This window comes from Eleutherodactylus coqui, chromosome 4 (genome assembly GCF_035609145.1).
Source record: "Eleutherodactylus coqui strain aEleCoq1 chromosome 4, aEleCoq1.hap1, whole genome shotgun sequence".
NCBI lineage: Eukaryota > Metazoa > Chordata > Amphibia > Anura > Eleutherodactylidae > Eleutherodactylus > Eleutherodactylus coqui.
In genome coordinates this window covers 114,977,448-114,997,467 of record NC_089840.1, presented here as the reverse complement: position 1 = coordinate 114,997,467, position 20,020 = coordinate 114,977,448, and the positions used below count along the sequence as shown (strand labels likewise).

The following is a 20,020-nucleotide window of genomic DNA, read 5'->3' as shown; positions in this document are numbered from 1 at the left end:
ACCCTGCGCACCCTGCAACATCACTTTAAGCTGCCAGTGCACCGACTGCTGTGCGACGTGCCCACACGGTGGAACTCTACGCTCCACATGTTGGCCAGGCTCTATGAACAACGTAGAGCTATAGTCGAATACCAACTCCAACATGGGCGGCGCAGTGGGAGTCAGCCTCCTCAATTCCTTTCAGAAGAGTGGGCCTGGTTGGCAGACATCTGCCATGTCCTTGGTAATTTTGAGGAGTCTACCCAGGTGGTGAGCGGCGATGCTACAATCATTAGCGTCACCATTCCTCTGCTATGCATCTTGAGAAATTCCCTGCAAACCATAAAGGCAGCTGCTTTGCGCTCGGAAACGGGGGCGGGGGAAGACAGTATGCCGCTGGATAGTCAGGGCACCCTCCTGTCTATTTCTCAGCGCGTACAGGAGGAGGAGGAGGAGCATGAGGAGGATGAGGAGGAGGGGGAAGAGACAGCTTGGGCCGCTGCTGACGGTACACCGGCTGATTGCCTGTCATCCTTTCAGCGTGTATGGCCTGAGGAGGAGGAGGAGGAGGAGGAGGATCCTGAAAGTGATCTTCCTAGTGACGACAGCCATGTGTTGCGTACAGGTACCCTGGCACACATGGCTGACTTCATGTTAGGATGCCTTTCCCACTCTCATTCCCGAAGAGGAAAGGGGTTCGAGAGTGTTGCTATACCACAGGACCCTTGCGGACAAGCTGATGGTAAAATTCCCAGCCGACAGCGCTAGTGGCAGAAGGCGCAGTACCGAGGGCAAGGTAGCAGGGGATGTGCGTAGATCGAGCAGCATGTACATCCCAGGCAGTGCAACAGTCTTTAAGGGCCTGGCCAGCTTTATGGCTCCCCACCAAGACTGTGTCACCGCTCCCCAGTCAAGGCTGAGTCGGCGGGATCACTGTAAAAGGATGGTGAGGGAGTACGTAGCGGATCGCACGACCATCCTTGGTGACGCCTCTGCCCCCTACAACTACTGGGTGTCGAAGCTGGACACGTGGCCTGAACTAGCGCTGTATGCCCTGGAGGTGCTTGCTTGTCCTGCGGCTAGCGTCTTGTCGGAGAGGGTGTTTAGTGCGGCTGGGGGAATCATCACAGATAAGCGTAGCCGCTTGTCAACCGACAGTGCCGACAGGCTAACACTCATTAAGATGAACAAAGGCTGGATTTCCCCAGACTTCTGTTCTCCACCAGCGGACAGCAGCGATACGTAAGCAATACGTAGGCTGCACCCGCGGATGGAAGCTACGTTCTCTCTCACCATCCAAAACGGGGACATTTCTGTTTCATCAATCTGTGTCTAATATTCCTCCTCCTCCTCCTCCTGCTCCTCCTCCTGAAACCTCACGTAATCACGCTGAACGGGCAATTTTTCTTAGGGCCACAAGGCTCACTCAAATAATTTTTCAGAACAATTTTTATAAGTTTCAATGCGCTTAAAAGCGTTGGAACTTTAACTTGAACCAATTTTTCGTTACACTGGGCTGCCTCCAGGCCTAGTTACCACTTAAGCCACATTAACCAAAGCGATTCACCTGCCATCTTGGTTGGGCATGGCCAATTTTTACTGAGGTACATTAGTACTGTTGGTACACCAATTTTTTGGGGCCCTCACCTACAGTGTAATCATAGTAATTTCTATGTTCTTCGCCTGCACTCATGGTACAGAAAGGTGTGTGGGGTTGGCCTACAGTTTAGCTACATAAATGTAACTTGTGCCTTGGCTATACTAAGGCTACTGAAATGGAACGAAGACTGCGCTCCCGCTATACTGCTGCTTCAGAATTGTTAATGGGGCCTGTCCTGAGTGCTACTATTGCTTACATGGAACGAAGACTGCGCTCCCGCTATACTGCTGCTTCAGAATTGTTAATGGGGCCTGTCCTGAGTGCTACTATTGCTTACATGGAACGAAGACTGCGCTCCCGCTATACTGCTGCTTCAGAATTGTTAATGGGGCCTGTCCTGAGTGCTACTATTGCTTACATGGAACGAAGACTGCGCTCCCGCTATACTGCTGCTTCAGAATTGTTAATGGGGCCTGTCCTGAGTGCTACTATTGCTGACATGGAACGGACACGTGGAGAGGACACGTAGTGCCTCAAAAACATCCCCCTCCAACAGGGAAAACATTGTTGGCAAATGCCTTTGCATTGGTTCGTCTGGTGGCAGTCCAAGAATTTCACCTTTACCGACACAACAAGAGAGCCCCCACACCATCCCCCCGCCACGGCCCACTTAATCCTGGCCACATTCCGAAAACCAACAAAATACAACCGTGCTACTAGGTCCGCAGTCACCACCACATTACCACCAACGCGGTTACTGTTAAGGTGCATATAACCACGGACACGTGGAGAGGACACGTAGTGCCTCAAAAACATCCCCCTCCAACAGGGAAAACATTGTTGGCAAATGCCTTTGCATTGGTTCGTCTGGTGGCAGTCCAAGAATTTCACCTTTACCGACACAACAAGAGAGCCCCCACACCATCCCCCCGCCATGGCCCACTTAATCCTGGCCACATTCCGAAAACCAACAAAATACAACCGTGCTACTAGGTCCGCAGTCACCACCACATTACCACCAACGCGGTTACTGTTAAGGTGCATATAACCACGGACACGTGGAGAGGACACGTAGTGCCTCAAAAACATCCCCCTCCAACAGGGAAAACATTGTTGGCAAATGCCTTTGCATTGGTTCGTCTGGTGGCAGTCCAAGAATTTCACCTTTACCGACACAACAAGAGAGCCCCCACACCATCCCCCCGCCACGGCCCACTTAATCCTGGCCACATTCCGAAAACCAACAAAATACAACCGTGCTACTAGGTCCGCAGTCACCACCACATTACCACCAACGCGGTTACTGTTAAGGTGCATATAACCACGGACACGTGGAGAGGACACGTAGTGCCTCAAAAACATCCCCCTCCAACAGGGAAAACATTGTTGGCAAATGCCTTTGCATTGGTTCGTCTGGTGGCAGTCCAAGAATTTCACCTTTACCGACACAACAAGAGAGCCCCCACACCATCCCCCCGCCACGGCCCACTTAATCCTGGCCACATTCCGAAAACCAACAAAATACAACCGTGCTACTAGGTCCGCAGTCACCACCACATTACCACCAACGCGGTTACTGTTAAGGTGCATATAACCAGTCTGACTGGGGCATGCAGACACCTTGACAGAATGAATAGTGTGTGGCACATAGCTTCCCCATTGCTATGCCCACGTGTGCAGCTCCTGATGGCGGTGGCACAGGATTCTATTTCTCATTGCTTCTGTACAGCATTGTGGGCTATCGCCCCGCCCCTATTAAAGAGGGTCGCTGCCTAGCCGTGCCAACCCTCTGCAGTGTGTGCCTGCGGTTTCTCCTCATGGCAGACGCACTTCTAAATAGACATGAGTGTGGTGTGGCATGAGGGCAGCTGAAGGCTGCGCAGGGACACTTTGGTGTGCGCTGTGGGGGGGAGGGGGGGCGGTTGGGCAGCATGTAACCCAGGAGAAGTGGCAGCGGAGTGTCATCCAGGCAGTGATTGTGCTTTGTTGTAGCTAGTGTGGTGCTTGGCAAAGGTATGCCATGCTAATGAGGGCTTTTCAGAAGTAAAAGTTGTTGGGAGGGGGGGGGGGGGGGCACTCTTGCCGGTATTGTGGCTTAATAGTGGGACCTGTGAACTTGAGATGCAGCCCAACATGTAGCCCCTCGCCTGCCCTATCCGTTTCTGTGTCATTCCCATCACTTTGTTGAATTGCCCAGATTTTCACACATGAAAACCTTAGCGAGCATCGGCGAAATACAAAAATGCTCTGGTCGCTCATTGACTTCAATGGGGTTCGTTGTTCGAAACGAACCCTCGAGCATCGCGGGAAGTTCGTTCCGAATAACGAACACCCGAACATTTTGGTGTTCGCTCATCTCTAATAATAGCTATTTGGAGTCAACAGGCACATCACCCTGCTTTGCAATTATGGGTATCATTTGTATTTTGGTTCTTTTTCAAGATTTCTTTCTGAGTTACCAAAAGAGAATGAATTTTCATTTCATCTCAGGAATGTTTGAGTGGAAGTGCAGAGAAACCATAGCAGATCTCTAAGAAAACTACAAGAAGGGGGCAGATAGCAGGCGGTCGGAGGGGATTATTTCTCGAGTTGGTGATTTGCTGGGGTTATCTACTAAAAATATTGAGCTGAAAGTACCATTTTTTTAAACTGGGCCCCCTTTTTTATCGGGCAAGGAGATTATTAACCCTATTTCATTTTGACTGGAGATGCCTGGTTCTCTTAAGATAACTGATGTTTATCACAAATCACTAATTAGGACGTACAATGATCCAGTGAATATAGAGTCCCACCTCCTCCAGTTCTTTTGGCTGGGAATTTTGTTAAGTTTTGGGAAGTTTGAAGTCAGTCAAATTACTGGCTCTCGCCGAGTAAGGAACTCCTTGCAGTATTTGGTGCACTTGCAGAAGTAAGGACCCGAGGAAAGAATGCGAGTTCCAGGCGGCAATCTCAAAGCTGATCAACTTGCTAAGACTTTTCATTGCTGTAATCCTAATAAACCGTGTCCTACATGCCCCGTGGCCCTTACGCAGAGGAGGGGCACTGTCACGGTCTGTCGGCTGCAACAGAGTCGTGGCATGGTGATTTCGATGCGTAGACAGACTGGCTGCACTGTTACATGTATTTGTATTCTCACTGATTTTGCTCTCTTGTTTCGTACGTGGATTTTACCCTGATGTTTGTGGAACGCTGTCTGTCCAGTTGCATTGCCTCGGTCATTATTTAAGTTTGCTTTTATGTCTGGTTGTTGCTGATTATTTTCTCAGTCTTTGTGGAAAAAATGTGTTTGTGATTGTAGGAGTTCTGCTGTAAAGATAAGTGGTGCTTTTATTTATTCATTAGTGTTTTCCTTCTTTTAGTTGCTAGAGTTAGTAGCCGAGTCACAAGACATTGAGACAACTTTATCGAGGCAATAACCTGATTTTTAGGCTGGGCGGTTCCTGTCCTGGTAGTCGGGGCGAGGTTGTCTTGTCCCCCTTTTGTTTATATTATATAGTATGAAACTCTATTCCGAGTTCTGCTCCTTGGGTGAACCTTTGTCCTGGGTATAGTGCATCTTTTGCTCATGGTGAATGTGATAAGAATGCTGTAAATACAGAACCCTCCAAAAATGGTGCAATTGCATTTTTTTCCATTGTGCCCCACTTAGAAAATTTTATGTTTTCCATTATATTATATGCTACATTAAATGGTGGCATTGAAAAATGCAATTTCTGCAAAAGAAACCCTTTGTGTAGTCATGTTACCTGAAAAGTTAAAAAGTTATGATTTTTTAAAGTAGGGATGTTAAAAAAGGAAAAATATGAAAACAAAAAGAGCTGCAGCAGGAAGGGGTTACAGAATTGAGCCGGCAAACAGTATTTGCAAATGACTCAACATATTAAAATATGTCTCACAATTCTAAATCATGGGAAAAGTTCGTCAAAAATGTGACCCACAATACAAAGAAGTGGATGAGAAAAACAAACAGAGTTCTCTTCCCTGCAGTGTAGTCATTATTGTGGACTTATGATCCCACCCCCAAGTAGCTGCTATATTAACCAGCATGTTCATCTCAAGAAATCAACGATCCTGCAGTATTCTGCACTCAGTACTTACTGAATCACACGGTATGTATTATGGCTTTATATTTAAAATATGTTTTATTTTTATGTTATGTATTTTGTACTTTATTTCAGCACAATTCCAAAATTAGGTCAGAAACCATGTAGAATGTTATTAAGATGATCTGTCAGCTGTCCTGATGTAGTTGTTATAGTTTATACTTGTATTCCCATGAAATATCATTCCTGAGTATCTATCCTTATTACTCTGTACTGCACTGTTCCTCTGTTATTCCTACTAGAAGTTAATGCAAAAGTTGACAACAAGCACCTTTCCAACTGTCAACAGTGTGGGTCCATACGCAGATTCCTCTGTCACCACTAACTGGACAGTGACAGACTGTAGTTACATGAGTCAGGACCCCAACTGCAATAAGGGAGTGAATCCAGCTAGGGCACTTGCTCTCCCGTCCCCTATGATGTACATCTAGACTGCTGTACTGAGAGCAGGCTGGGTAATCAGGTGATCGCTGGGGATCCTGAGCAGTGGGTCCCCAGTGATTTGCTACTGATTTATCCTTAGGATAAGTCATGAAAAGTTTTTTGCCCAGAAAACCCCTTTCACCCCCAGTTGTCGATGTATTCATGAATTCCTAGTAGTACAACAGAGGAACAGAACAATGTAGAGTTCTCAGGAGAAATGTTCTAGATTTTTGATATTCTCCCTATATATGTCTGAGATAAGACTGTGAGCCCGGTGTGGAGCGGGACTGATGTGTATGATGACGAGCGCCGTACAGCAAAATATGTTGGAGATACATAAGTAATATGAATAAATAAATACATTAAAATCTTCTACTCAGCGCTCATTCTTATAGGTATAATTACATACGCCTGTAATTTTTACATGATTTTCACTCACGTGGAAAAATATGCAGCATGTTGTACTTTGGGGTGTATTATGCACCAAAATAGGTCAAAGAAGTATATGAGCCAGTGCAAATATGCAGTGAACATGCATGCGAAAATACTGCAGAAGGGCCAAAATTCGTAGGAAATAGAACATTTTTGGTCTGTGAGTACATTGCATATTTACAGAGTGAAAAATATTTATGCCCAAGTAAATGAGCCCTAACACTGACAGTACTACTGGAGATAAACTAAGAATAGCGGGAAATATTTTATACAATGTTTTTACATTTCAATTTAAATGTAGTTTTACAGATAAAACATGGCTTTCTTGAAGAAGTCTCTTCTCCTTGTTCTCTTCCTTGGATTAGTCTCACTTTCCATCTGTGAGGAAGAGTAAGTACTCATATAATATACAACGTATTAGAGGGTTATTCCCATGTCATACAGTGATGGTATATGACTAGGATATGCTATCCCATACTGCTTCATGCGGTCCGACCGCTGAGACACCCACAGATCCTGGGAATGAAGGGGCAGATACACTGGTGTAATGTTGCAGCCCCTTGTCTGTTTGTTCCTGCACAGATGTGCTTCCGAAAGCTCCTAGGTTTGGAATGACAGTAGAGCTCCATTTAAGTAAGGGGCCGCGCAGCAGTTCATGCTCAGTGTAATGAGGGGGCAGCACTGTGCAGGAAGAACCTGGAAGTATCTGCAGCAATAAAGCAGAGTCATTACCGGGGTCTCAGAGGTCAGATTCCAACTGACCAATTTACTTTTGGTTCTGATATGGGTTTGAAATGAATGGGTTCTATTTAGAGATGAGCAAATATACTCATTTCGAGTAATTACACGATCGAGCCCCGCGATTTTCGAGTACTTCTGTACTCGGGTGAAAAGATTTGGGGGGCGCTGGGGGAAGTATGGCGGAGCGGGGGGTAGCAGCGGGAAACAGGGGGGAGCCCTCTCTCTCTCCCTCTGCCCCCCACTTCCCGCTGCAACCCCCCACTCACCCACGGCGCCTCCCGAATCTTTTTGCCCAAGTACGGAAGTACTCGAAAATCGCGGCGCTGGGGCAAAAAAGGGGCGTGGCCGAGTAGGTTCGCTCATCTCTAGTTCTATTCTCTGCGTATTATATATATATTATGCCTGTGTAAAGGTGGCCTAACCTGGCTGGTATTTGCTGATGGAATGGGTGGCAACCTTACTTGTGAGCATATTAGAGTAACATTAATATTCTGCCACACTTAAAGGGAGTCTGTCAGCTTGAACACACTATCCAAACTGCAGGCAGCAAGTTATAGAGCAGGAGGAGCTGAGCAGACTGATATATAGTTTTATGGGGAAAAAGTCAATAAAACTTGCATTTTACACATTTATATTTTTGCTCATTCTGAGCTGGAGTCCAGTGGGTGGAGCTATCAGTGATTGACAATTATCTGTGTATGAGTACACATACAGAGGTAGCTATTAGAGATGAGCGAACGTACTCGGATAGGCACTACTCGTCCGAGTAATGTGCCTTATCCGAGTACCTCCCCGCTCGTGCTGAAAGGTTCGGGTGCCGGCACGGAGCGGGGAGCTGCAGGGGAGAGCGGGGAGGAACGGAGGGGAGATCTTTCTCTCCTTCTCTCCCGCCCGCTCTGCCCCGCTCCCCGCTGCGACTCACCTGTCAGCAGCGGCAGCTCCCGAACCTTTCAGCACGAGCGGGGAGGTACTCGGATAAGGCACATTACTCGGACGAGTAGTGCCTATCCGAGTACGTTCGCTCATCTCTAGTAGCTATCAATAACTAAATAAATAAATAAATAAATAAAAAAAAGTTATATATATATATTCATTCCTATATATCAGTCTGCTCAGCTCCTCATGCTCTATGACATGGTGCCTGCAGTTTGGACCGCGTGTTCAAGATGACAGACTCCCTTTTTATGCTTGAAGTACAATCTCACTGCTAATCTGTTCATTTTCCTCCATCATTTTCCATTGAATTAGTATGTCCTTACTTTTGTAGCAAAATTTGTAGCAATTTTTGTGCAATGCGTTTTTAATATTAGAAATTCCCATTGACAATTGCGTTAAAAAAACGCAGTGATATCGCAGCGTTAAACAAATGCAAGTGTGTGGGAGCCCTAACCAGACTAAGCAGTCCTATACAAGGGCAGCATACTGTGGGGACAGGTCTGCTCTCCTATTAGGCAAAATTAGTATAAGGTAAAACTGGATCCGCGCTGCAGGAACTGACACTCCGGTATTAACTGTAACAAGTTTAATCCGTACGTACCTATGGATTAAAGTTGTTACAGTTAATACCGGAGTGTCAGTTCCTGCAGCGCGGATCCAGTTTTACCTTATACTAATTCTTTGAGCGGCTCTCTTGTTGAGGGACGGAGGATACACGCGGCTCTCCAGCTGACTAGCCCGGCAGAATACAAGGAGACGATTGACACATTTTTTCTGAAGGATTATCCGGATAAGGGGTGTGAGTGGAGATCCCACAACCAGGATCTTCACCAAGCATCGGGTGAGTGCTTGATTATATTTTAGAAGCGAAAAAGAATTCTTTAATTATGATAGACCCGTAACCCTAGAAGCGCTGTCCTAATTTTGCACATTTGACTATTAGGCAAAATGGCACAATAATCATCAGTGACTGCCAGCTGGTTGCTGTGTATCTGCATGAGAGGCAACAGTGTGTGGAGAGTCCCCGTTAGCAGCTAATATAGAAAGGAAGTCATTATTATACTATCATCTAACTGTATTGCTGTATTACCATCAATAATATAGGAACACATTGCGGGTGTTACATCTAATTGTGCCGCCATATTTCTGGTACTGTAACATCGCTCTGTGCTGCTGTATTACTGCTATGTATTATAGCACCAAAGGACACCATGGCTGATACTGTCAGAGCTGATACTGGCATGGATATCACACAACTGAAAGAAGCGGTGCAAAACCGAAAAACATGGAGAGAGCTCGTCTTTAGGCCCAATGTCCATGGGGAAAATAGATTTATTAAATCCGTGCAGGTCTCCCACGCGTGCGATCTGTGCCCATAGGGAATCATTGGGCACCCGCAGATAATTAAATACCTGCGGATGTCATTTTTTCCTGACAAGTGGATCGCACGCGCAGGAAAACACCCACAGCATGCTCCATTTTTGTGCGATTTTCCCGCACGGACGGCTCCCGTGGCTTCCATTGAAGCCAATGGAAGCTGTCTGGATCCACGGTACAGATGCAGCTGTCACTGCGTCCATGCCACAGGACTGCAGGAAACCAGGAGTTTAAAAGAAAGGAGATGGCACTGCACATGCGCCCAGCGTGCCACCGACGTCCCGAGCCCATCGGCTATGCAGAAGAAAGAAGATCCGACCTGCACAGAGGAGAGCCCCGCAGCATCCAAACAGGTGAGTATATTGTATTTTCTGGCCTCATGTCTGCGGGCCGGGTGGAATCCGCTGCATGATTCTGCACAGGGAAACCGTGCGGGCCTGAGGACATGAGACTTTAGGGGCGCCAAGGGTCGTGAACGACTAAACAGCTGACAACAACATTATAGTACCAGTAACGGCCGCATCACAGCGACTTGCTAACAGTAATATAGCAGAACAGTAAGATTATATCGGTGATATACATAGAGCCAGTAAAAAAAGTAATTTGGTGCCTACATTTTTCAACCTGGGAGCCAAATACATCTACTTTAATAGGAAAAAAAAGTCAACTGCATTGTATATTGGCATTTTTTTAGGGTTGTTTGGCAAAAATGGTATAGAAGGTCGCTGAACTAAATCTTTGCCCCAGTCAGGAAAAGCCTCGCTACACCTCTGGCACAGAACACAGAAAAGTTGGCCATAACATGTCAAAATTATAACCAAAGGGATTTTTCGGTATTCAGTATGCTGTTTTCCAGAAATGGAGATTACTATCCACAAAATAAGACCCTTTCTTTAAAACCCTGACCTACTCTATAAGTTTTCTTCACAGGACTTTACTACATCTCCCCTGACTGTCACTTGCTACTTAGCTCTATTGTCACCAGATCAGGGCCTACAGAGATCGCTGCACTTCACAGCAGCAGCAGACTAGAAATCAAATAAATACCAATATATTATTAATTGACAATGTAGGAACAATTAGCATAATGTTTTATTAATTGTACACTGTCTCCTAACAGGAAAAGAGAGGAAGAAGCAGAAAACGAAGAAAATGTACAAAAAAGGGAAAACGGTGAAGAAAAGAGAGCTCTTGGGGATCTACTAGGAGGTGTTACTGGTCTTCTTGGAAATATTCTTCCAGGATAAAACCATTAATATAATACAATGCTTCATAACTGTAAAGAGCATAATTATTATTAGTTGTGCCAATAATACATTAAAGCATGCTTAACTGAAATGCTGGTCTGTCTTTTTCTGCTCAGTACGCCATGTCTAATCCTGTTTGCAATACGTATTATTTAAGCATTCATTTCAATCATGGTCAATATGAGGGTCATGAAGAGCCACACATTTGGTGGAACTGCCCAAAGCTCTGTCGTTTCTGGGTTCAGGTCTACACCCTAATATTCTCCATCACAAACATATCCCTACACAAAACGCCCTGGGAAGCTCTCTTGGGCAGAAGCATGCCTGACACCCCCAGAAATATATACACAAAATGAGTATCTTAGTGCTTTCTATCAGTATGCTTGGCAATCGCTCGCTCCTGGAGGAAAACTTCAGTTAGCATCAACTTCGTGAAATCTAAAGCTTCTTTAGATCAAGGTCAATGAGAAGTTGGCAGCTATCTTTATGGACCGTTAAACATTATATGAAAACACATGGGCATCTTGGTATCAATATTCTCTTACCATGCACCTGAGGAATTCAACAGCTAGATTCCTGACCCATCCGGTAGACCCTGGCCTACCTTCTAGTGCATCCTCCCCATCCTCAACAAATGTATAAGAAATATAACCTCGACATGGACAACAGAGAGGCCCATTCCCACTTAGCCATGAGCATAGGAGAAGTATCATAGATTGCCTTCTCTCCCCCACCCCTCCCTTCCCCTATGTGTTTACCCTCCCCTCCCCACCCTCATGACCTCCATTTCCTTCTAATTTTTTTTCTTGCTTTTAGTTCTTTGTTGTTATTACTATTTTATTAGGGGCTACTGTAACAGAAGAAAGGAACATGAACCTATGCTTCAAAACCGGTTATATAACTTAGTTAGTTTGAATAATTCTGAAACCACCTGATATCAAACATGACCGTAATGTTGTAAATTCAAATGATCTAAATTGTCTAAAATAATTGCAATCTTTGTAAACCAAAATTGTAGTAAAAAGCAATCCAAAAGTCATAAGTACCTCAAAATGGTAGCAATAAAAACTGCAAGTCTTCCTGCAAATAACAGAACCTCAAATTACTCTGTTGCCAGAAATATAAAAATGTTCTGGTTCTTAGATTGCAGTGATGCAGATTAAATTGGTTTTCTTTAAAAACATGTTTTTATTGTGCAAAAGTAGTAAAAAACAAACATTCATATAAACTTTCCATCACAGTAATCGTGCTAATCCAGATAAGAAAGTTATATTATTTTTGCTGGATGGTGAACACCGTAAAAACAACCCCTCAAACAACGGCACAATTTTCTTATATTTTTTCTATCTCCCTCCAAAAACTGTAATAAACGTTCTACAACACATTATATGTACTCCAGAGTGGGGTCATTAAAAAATACAACTTGTTCCAAAAAAACAAGCCCTCATACAACTATGTCACTGAGTTATGGCTCTTGCAATGCAATGCTGAAAATTGCTTGGTCCTTATGGCACAAAATAAGCCAGTCACTAAAGGGTTATAGTACGAGTGCATTAAGCATAAGCATTATGCATACATAAACTTCCTCGCCTTCCAACCAATACTAGCAGGAAATTAGGAACACATCCTATTGTATATAACACAGATCACATGTCTCTGAGGGATACTACTTAAAGGATGAACAAGAAAATAGTAGAGGATGTTAAGAGTAACCACAGTGAGAAAGGGATAGTGAAGAGTATTCAGTAAACACATGTAAACAGCCCTAAGTAAAAGTCAGGGAGTATATAATGGTTACAAAGTTCATATCTTAATCTTGAGGACTTCTCAAATCCATTGATCTGCATGTGCTGGTCCCTAGGGGTCCCTAACTTATTGGTTAGGAATCCTCTTAGTAAGTGGGAATTGTCCAAGGTGCAGAACCCCTTTAACAAGTGTCTGACTGCCCATGGACTATAGATGCCCAGGTGGCCCATGCCTTGTAAAGAAGGGAGATAAAATATCTGGTCCAGAAGTTCTTAACGTCTTGTATCTTCCTTGTGAGGTTTATCACATGCAGCCTAAACGGCACAACAATTGCATACGCCCGTGTTGGCTGACTGCACAATAAGTCGCTTCTCGCGATTTTACTCACTTCCGAAACACTGTAACGTACTCAGCCTCATGTCCACAGCCGTATTTGTAAAAAGTTGTGGGTCTCCCTGCAGCATTATACCATTGTTTGTAAATAGCGGGTCTGCTGGCAGAGACCACACATGGCTGCGAGTGTACTGTGCATGTGCGCATATCTCATGCATGCGGTCATGTGCAGTGTGACTCTTTTTTAACTCCCAGCTCTGTTTCAGAGCAGAGATGTGCATGAAAAAAACGCGTGTATGCAATGTATTGCATATAGACAGCTTTGTATACGCTGCCTATTCAATATCATAGGGCTCGTGCTGTGTGGTACACAGAGAAATAGAGCATGCTGCAATCTATTTCTCGTGCCTAGCTACACGCAGTGTCTATATGCACATGTGCATGGATTAATGAAAGTCCATTGACTTTCATTGACTCCATTCACTGCGTAACATCCTGCCGTGCATCGCATGAGTAATTTGCGGTGAAAAAACACCCATGGACATGAGCCCTTATCCTGTTAACCCCCCACCCCTCCCCACACATACACTCCCTCCCATGCACACATGATACTTCTATACTTTAGAGTGAAATCACTAAGCAGAGAGAAAAATTGTACGAAGACAAAATTCACAGAAAAAGAAGCCAAATACGCACCAACTGATAAACTGCAGGGACGGCACAATCAACATATACCCTAGTAGCACGCAGAAAGCTAGACTGCAACATGGAGCGCTAAATGTTCAAGTGCAGACTAATATGCAGCCACTCAACTTAATCCAGATCTTTTTATGAATATGACAGTGGACATGAGGCCTAATTCAAAAAGAACGGTCTAAAAGTAAAGCGGAGTTATTCACATGTCACGGGTGGTTATAATGCAACACAGATTCAGGATATGATGCAGCAGAGCAATCAAAGTTTACAATATTTATGTATGCAGATAGTTTTTTCTTCAGTCCCTCTATATTGGAAAGTGCAGTAGATTATGCATTCCTATACAATGACAAGGCAAAAAGGTATTCTGGTATACTAACTCAACATGTGCCAAAAGGACACTCTTTGGCATACACTGGGGGCTTATGGATACATTGGAAGCTGTCCCAGAGCATACTTTTGAACATTAAGAAAAAAATGGAAGTGTTAATAGAGCTTTGGGCCACTCTCACACATGCGCTTTTTACCGTGATTCAACGGCGTTTGGAATGCTGCTGTAATCGAGGTACAAGGCCCCCATTGATTTTAATGGGGCCTCACAGAATCATAGAATGGTAGAGTTGGAAGGGATCTCCAGGGCCATCTGATCCAGCCCCCTGCTCAGTGTAGGATTCACTAAGTCATCGCCGACAGATGTCTGTCCAGCCTTTGCTTGAACACTTCCATTGAAGGAGAACTCACCAGCTTCCGTGGTAACCGCTTCCACTCATTGATCACCCTCACTGTCTAATATCTAATCTGTGTCTCCTCCCTTTTAGTTTCATCCTATTGCTTCTAGTCTTTCCTTGTGCAAATGAGAATAGGGCTGATCCCTCTGCACTGTGTCAACCCCTCAGATATTTGTAAGCAGCTATTAAGTCTCCTCTCAGCCTTCTTTTTGCAAGCTATACATTCCCAGATCCTTTAACCATTCTTCATAGGACATGATTTACAGACCGCTCACTATCTTGGTAACTCTTCTCTGAATTTGCTCCAATTTGTCGATGTCTTTTTTAAAGTTGGGTGCCCAGAACTGGACATAGTATTGCAGATGAGGTCTGACTAAGGAAGAGTAGAGTGGGATAATAACCTCATGTGATCTAGACTCTATGATTCTCTTAATACATCCCAGAATTATGTTTGCCTTTTTGGCTGCTGCATCACATTGTTGACTCATATTCAGTCTATAATTTATTAGTTTACCCAAGTCTGTTTCATATGTGCTGCTGCTTAGCTTAATTCCTCCTATTTTGTATGTGCTTTTTTCATTTTGCCCAGATGTAGGATTTTGCATACCTCCTTGTTAAATACCATTCTGTTAGTCGCCGCCCACTATTCAAGCTTTTCTAGATCTTTTTGAATACTCTCCCTTTCTTCCCTAGTGTTAGCTCTCCCTCTTAGCTTTGTGTCATCAGCAAATTTGATCAGCTTCCCATCAATTCCCTCCTCCAGATCATTTAAAAAAATGTTGAACAACACTGGGCCTAGCACAGAGCCTTGTGGTACCTCGCCTAATGCATTCTTCTGCTTGGATGTACAACCACTTATGACCACTCTTTGATTACGATCACTCAGCCACTTTTGTGAATAAACCTAACAGTTGCCTTGTCAATTCCATATTTGGTCATTTTTTTCAATAAGTATGGTATGAGATACTTTGTCAAATGCTTTACCAAAGTCAAGATATACTAGATCCACCTCATTTCCCTGATCAACCCAGTCAGTGATTCTGTCATAGAAGGAAATTAAATGTGTCTGGCATGGCTTCTGTCAGGACTAGGGTCCGGGATACTGGAGGTCCCTGAAAAAACCTGCAACCCCTGTTCCTACCTACTTGACCACCTGAGCTAAGCCGCAGGACGACAACTGGGTGACGGTCCCAAGACTCACTAAGGAAGGAGAACATGGGGACTAGCAAACAGACAGACACTGGAACAAAACAACAGCAAGGTGGGTCTGACTTTCCGGGTCAGCAATGAGAGGGTACGTGGTACAAGAGGGTCAGGCAGGGCAACGTCAGGTCCAAAAGCAGGGAGTCAAAATCAGGAGATAAGACACTAAGTACGCGGGTGTAGCAGGAAGACCAAACTAACACTGGCACTGGTATGCCGACACCAGAGCTCCCGCCCCAGCACATGATTGGGGCGGGGAGTCTGACAGGCGCCAGGTACAGCCAACAGTGCTGGGAAACCTGCCTCCAGCCCTGCAGGAGGCAGAGAAGGAGAGGCATGCCAGGTTGCCATAGTGCCGAGGACACGGCGTGGGGTGGACCCCGCCGCGTCCCTATCAACCCAGCGGCAAAGAGGAGCCTGGCTGCCAGCGGAGGTAACGAGGACTGGGGCTCCCCTGCACCGCACAGCAGCCACCTGAGTGACAGGACCGACGGCGAGGGCACGGAGGATCCACGAAGCACTGTTCCTGACAGTACCCCCCTGAACAAGAGTAGGTGGGGACGGGCTCTGGGCGAGCAGAACTGGGGTAACATATTTCTTCAGTAGCCCCCTGTGGAAGAAATCATGAATATTCCATGACTGCGGAAGAGATAATCTATATACGACAGGATTCCCCACATGGGAGACGGTGAATGGACCAACGATGTGGGGAGCCAGCTTTAAGGATTTTTTGAGACCAGTAACACCTGCTCCCCAACCACGAACGGTTTAGAGATGGTGTGTCTTTTATTAGTTTGACCAAGAAGTTTACCCTGGGAACCCTGAAGGTTCTTATGAACCTGGGCCCAAACTGTGCGCAGTTCATCAATGGCAGAATCCGCAGACGGTGTGTCAGAAACAGAGGGAGCAGACAAAAAAAATTTGAGGATGGAAACCATAATTATAAAAGAATGGCAAGACGTGAGAAAACTAATTTACATGATTGTTAATGGCAAGCTCGGCGAGAGGTAGAAAGTTAACCCACAGATGTTGGTTGTCTGAAACGAACAGTCGCAGATAGTGAATTAATTCTTGATTCATCCTCAGTTTGCCCATTTGCTCGGGATGAAAAGCCAACAAAAAGGACAACCCAATATTCAATTTCCTGCAGAAGGCTCGGCAGAAGCAGACGACAAACTGTACACCTCTATCTGGGACCATGTCCTCAGGAACCCCATGCAACCGCACCACCTCCTTGATGAACATCTCAAATAATAGTTTGGAATTTGGTAACTGGGTCAGAGGAACGAAATGTGCCATCTTAGAGAACTGATCCACAATAACCCAAATGACCATATTCCCCTGAGATGGCGACAAATCAGCAATGAAGTCTATGGAGAGATGTGACCAAGGCCTGGACAGAATTGGCAAGGAAAGAAGAGGTCCCTCAGGACGTCTCCTGACAGTCTTCCCCCTGGCGCACACCGGACAAGCGGTGACAAATGCCCGAATGGGCCTACTCATATGAGGCCACCAATAATTTCTGGAAAGTAATTTCTGAGTTCCCGGGGTGACCAGCAAGGACCGAGGCATGTGTCTCCTCTAACACCTTCAACCTTAATGATAAAGGAACAAACAGTTTGCCTTCTGGAAGGGCTTCAGGGGAAGACTGCTGCACAACGGTGAGAGGTCAGAGGAGATAGTGGCGAGAACCACCCCAGGGAAAATTATAGTCTCAGGCTTCGACTCAGGAGGTTCCGGAGTACCAAAACTCCTAGATAAGGCATCCACCTTAACGTTCTTCGACCCAGGTCGGTAGGTAACCAGAAAGTTAAAACGAGAAAAGAAAAGAGCCCAACGAGCTTGTTGAGTATTCAACCTCTTAGCAAAATCTAAATATATAAGGTTCTTATGGTTTGTGAGTACCATGATCTGATGGCATGCTCCCTCCAAAAAAATGCTTCCACTCCTCAAACACCCATTTTATAGCAAGTAACTCATATCGTAATTCCGTTCTGTAGAGGAAAATAATCTAGAAAAGTAAGCACACGGTCTAAGATTCGTGGGTGTAGACGACCCCTGGGTAAGCCCCTACTCCAAACTCAGAGGCATCCACCTCCACCACAAACGGGCAAGACAGGTCTGGTTGGACTAAAATGGGTGCGGAAGAAAAGGCAGCCTTCAGGGTAGAGAAGGCTACCAGAGCATCAGGAGACCAGGTACTCACATCCATCCCCTTTCCTGGTGAGATCCGTTAAGGGCTTAGCCACCACAGAGAAGTTTTTTATAAACTTGTGATAATAATTAGCGAACCCCAAAAAGTACTGTAGGGCCTTTAGAGTAACTGGTTGGGCTCACTCCGTGATAGCTTTCACCTTCCCCGAATCCATCTGGATATTCCATGGAGTAATGACATACCCTAAAAAGGATATCTTCTTCACCCCAAACACATACTTTTCAATCTTAGCAAATAGCTAGTTAGCCTTGATTTGAGTTAGGACAGGTTGAGCATGAACCTGGTGTGACTCCCAGTCACGGGAAAAAAATCAGAATATCGTCTAGGTAATAAAAAAACGGAGTTCATGAACCCTTGAAAAATGGCAGGGGCATTACAGAACCCAAAAGGCATGACCAGGTACTCGAAGTGACCGAGAGGTGTATTGAATGCTGTCTTCCACTTATCCCCCTCCCGAATACGAATGAGGTTGTAAGCTCCCGTTAGGTCGAGTTTAGAGAACCACTGGGCACCGGTGACCTGGTTAAGGAGGTCTGGGATGAGCGGAAGGGCTTACTAGTTTCTGACAGTGATCTTGTTTAGCTCCCTGTGATCAATATAGGGTCTGAGGCCCCCGTCCTTTTTTTGCGCCGCATGGCAGCCGCCTGAGTGACAGGACCGGCGGTGAGGGCATGAAGGATCCGCGAACCGCTGGTCCTGACAGCTTGTTTGTTAAAAACCCATGCTGGCTCTGGTTAATTAATCCATTTTTATCCAAGTACCTGCATACATGCTGTTTAATTATTTGTAAACAGATTTTTCGCAGTATAGAAGTCAGGCTCACAGGCCTGTAGTTTCCTGGATGCACCTTCTTCCCTTTTTTTTGAAGATAGGATCAACATTTGCCCTTTTCCAATCTTCTGTGACTTCTCTTATTCTCCAGGAATTTTCAAAGATTATGGCAAGTGGCTCAGCAATTACCTCCATTGCTCCCTTTGGTGTCCTAGGATGTAATTCATTTGGACCTTGAGACTTGAATTCATTTAAGTGTCGCTAAGTGCTCCCTCACCATCTCTCTGCTTATAGATAGCCTGCATTTTTTAATTCCCCCAATAGCACAGGGAAGATCAGTTGATCTTTTATCTACTTTCTGAGAGAAAACAGATCTCTCTGTTGTGCTCAATCACTGCATTTTCAAGCACTGTCTGCTCTATTTTGCCGCGATCAACACACCTCATCACTAATCACAATGGTGGGGTGTATTAAAACCCTCTGTCAGAGGCAATAACCTGCACCCAAAAGTGGCGGTATAATTGCAGCAAAACACCGCAATCATGTGTGAGAGTGGCCTTAGACACATACATACAGACAAGCCGAGGTCAGTTCAGTGTCTGTGTCTTCAGACTCACTTCATCCCCCTCCCTCTGCTGTACATATTGACTGCTGAGCAGTGTTTATGTATGGATTCCAGCTTGGTTTTCAATTACCAATCTTTGCTAAGACCTGTATCAAGAGTTGGACAGTGATTTGCAGGAATGCTGTCATCCCATAGGTTATGTTGCAAAGGTATTGTTCCATCTTCCTTATTTGCATATGTAATCCTATTTGGGGGAGGGTATATATAGTGACTCTTCTCAGTAGGCCCTGGCGATAACCTGTATGGCACATGGTGACCTGGTACCTTCGCTAATTGGAAGAATGGGTGTAATAGTGAGCTCTCTCTAGTCAGTGCCTCTATTCAGGATAGAAGCTTAGACTAACAAGGGTCTTATAATTAGAATACCTATGCATTCATATGAACAGGTATACATTTGTGAATCCAACTTATTCAATACTAGCTTACCCATAGCGCGTTGCTGCAAAGACAGACAGACATACATACATTCGTTTTTATATATCAAGACTACCAATCACAGCGCAGCTTTCATGTTACCTCAGCAGTATAATATATAACAACCAATCACAGCGCAGCTTTCATGTTACCTCAGCAGTAAGAGAAATAACAACCAATCACAGCGCAACTTTTATTCTGTCTCAGCAATATAAATAATAGCAACCAATCACAGCGCAGCATTCATTTTACCTTAGCGGTATAATATATAGCAACCAATCACAGCACAGCTTTCATGTAACCTCAGTAGTACAAGAAGTAGAAACCAATCACAGCACAGCTATCATGTTACCTCAGCATTTTCAATATCCAGCAATTATCTTGTGAAACGTTTGGCGGATGCATCATTTTGTAGTTGAACAAAAAAAAATTAGCGTCCAAATTTTAGGTA

The 20,020-nt window shown here is 44.9% G+C and overlaps 1 long non-coding RNA gene across 2 annotated transcripts in view; it reads left to right on the top strand.

The window, feature by feature from the left end:
- The first annotated feature begins 5,658 nt into the window (after positions 1 to 5,658).
- LOC136624707 (uncharacterized) overlaps positions 5,659 to 20,020 on the top strand; it is a 36,496-nt gene continuing 22,134 nt past the window's right edge. The window contains exons 1-3 of one of the 2 annotated variants that reach the window (XR_010792393.1): positions 5,659 to 5,688; positions 6,847 to 6,927; positions 10,712 to 10,923. This is a non-coding gene — a long non-coding RNA (uncharacterized lncRNA). Of the gene's footprint in view, positions 5,689 to 6,846; positions 6,928 to 10,711; positions 10,924 to 20,020 lie in introns of those variants that run through there. The other variant, XR_010792394.1, reaches the window with a different exon arrangement.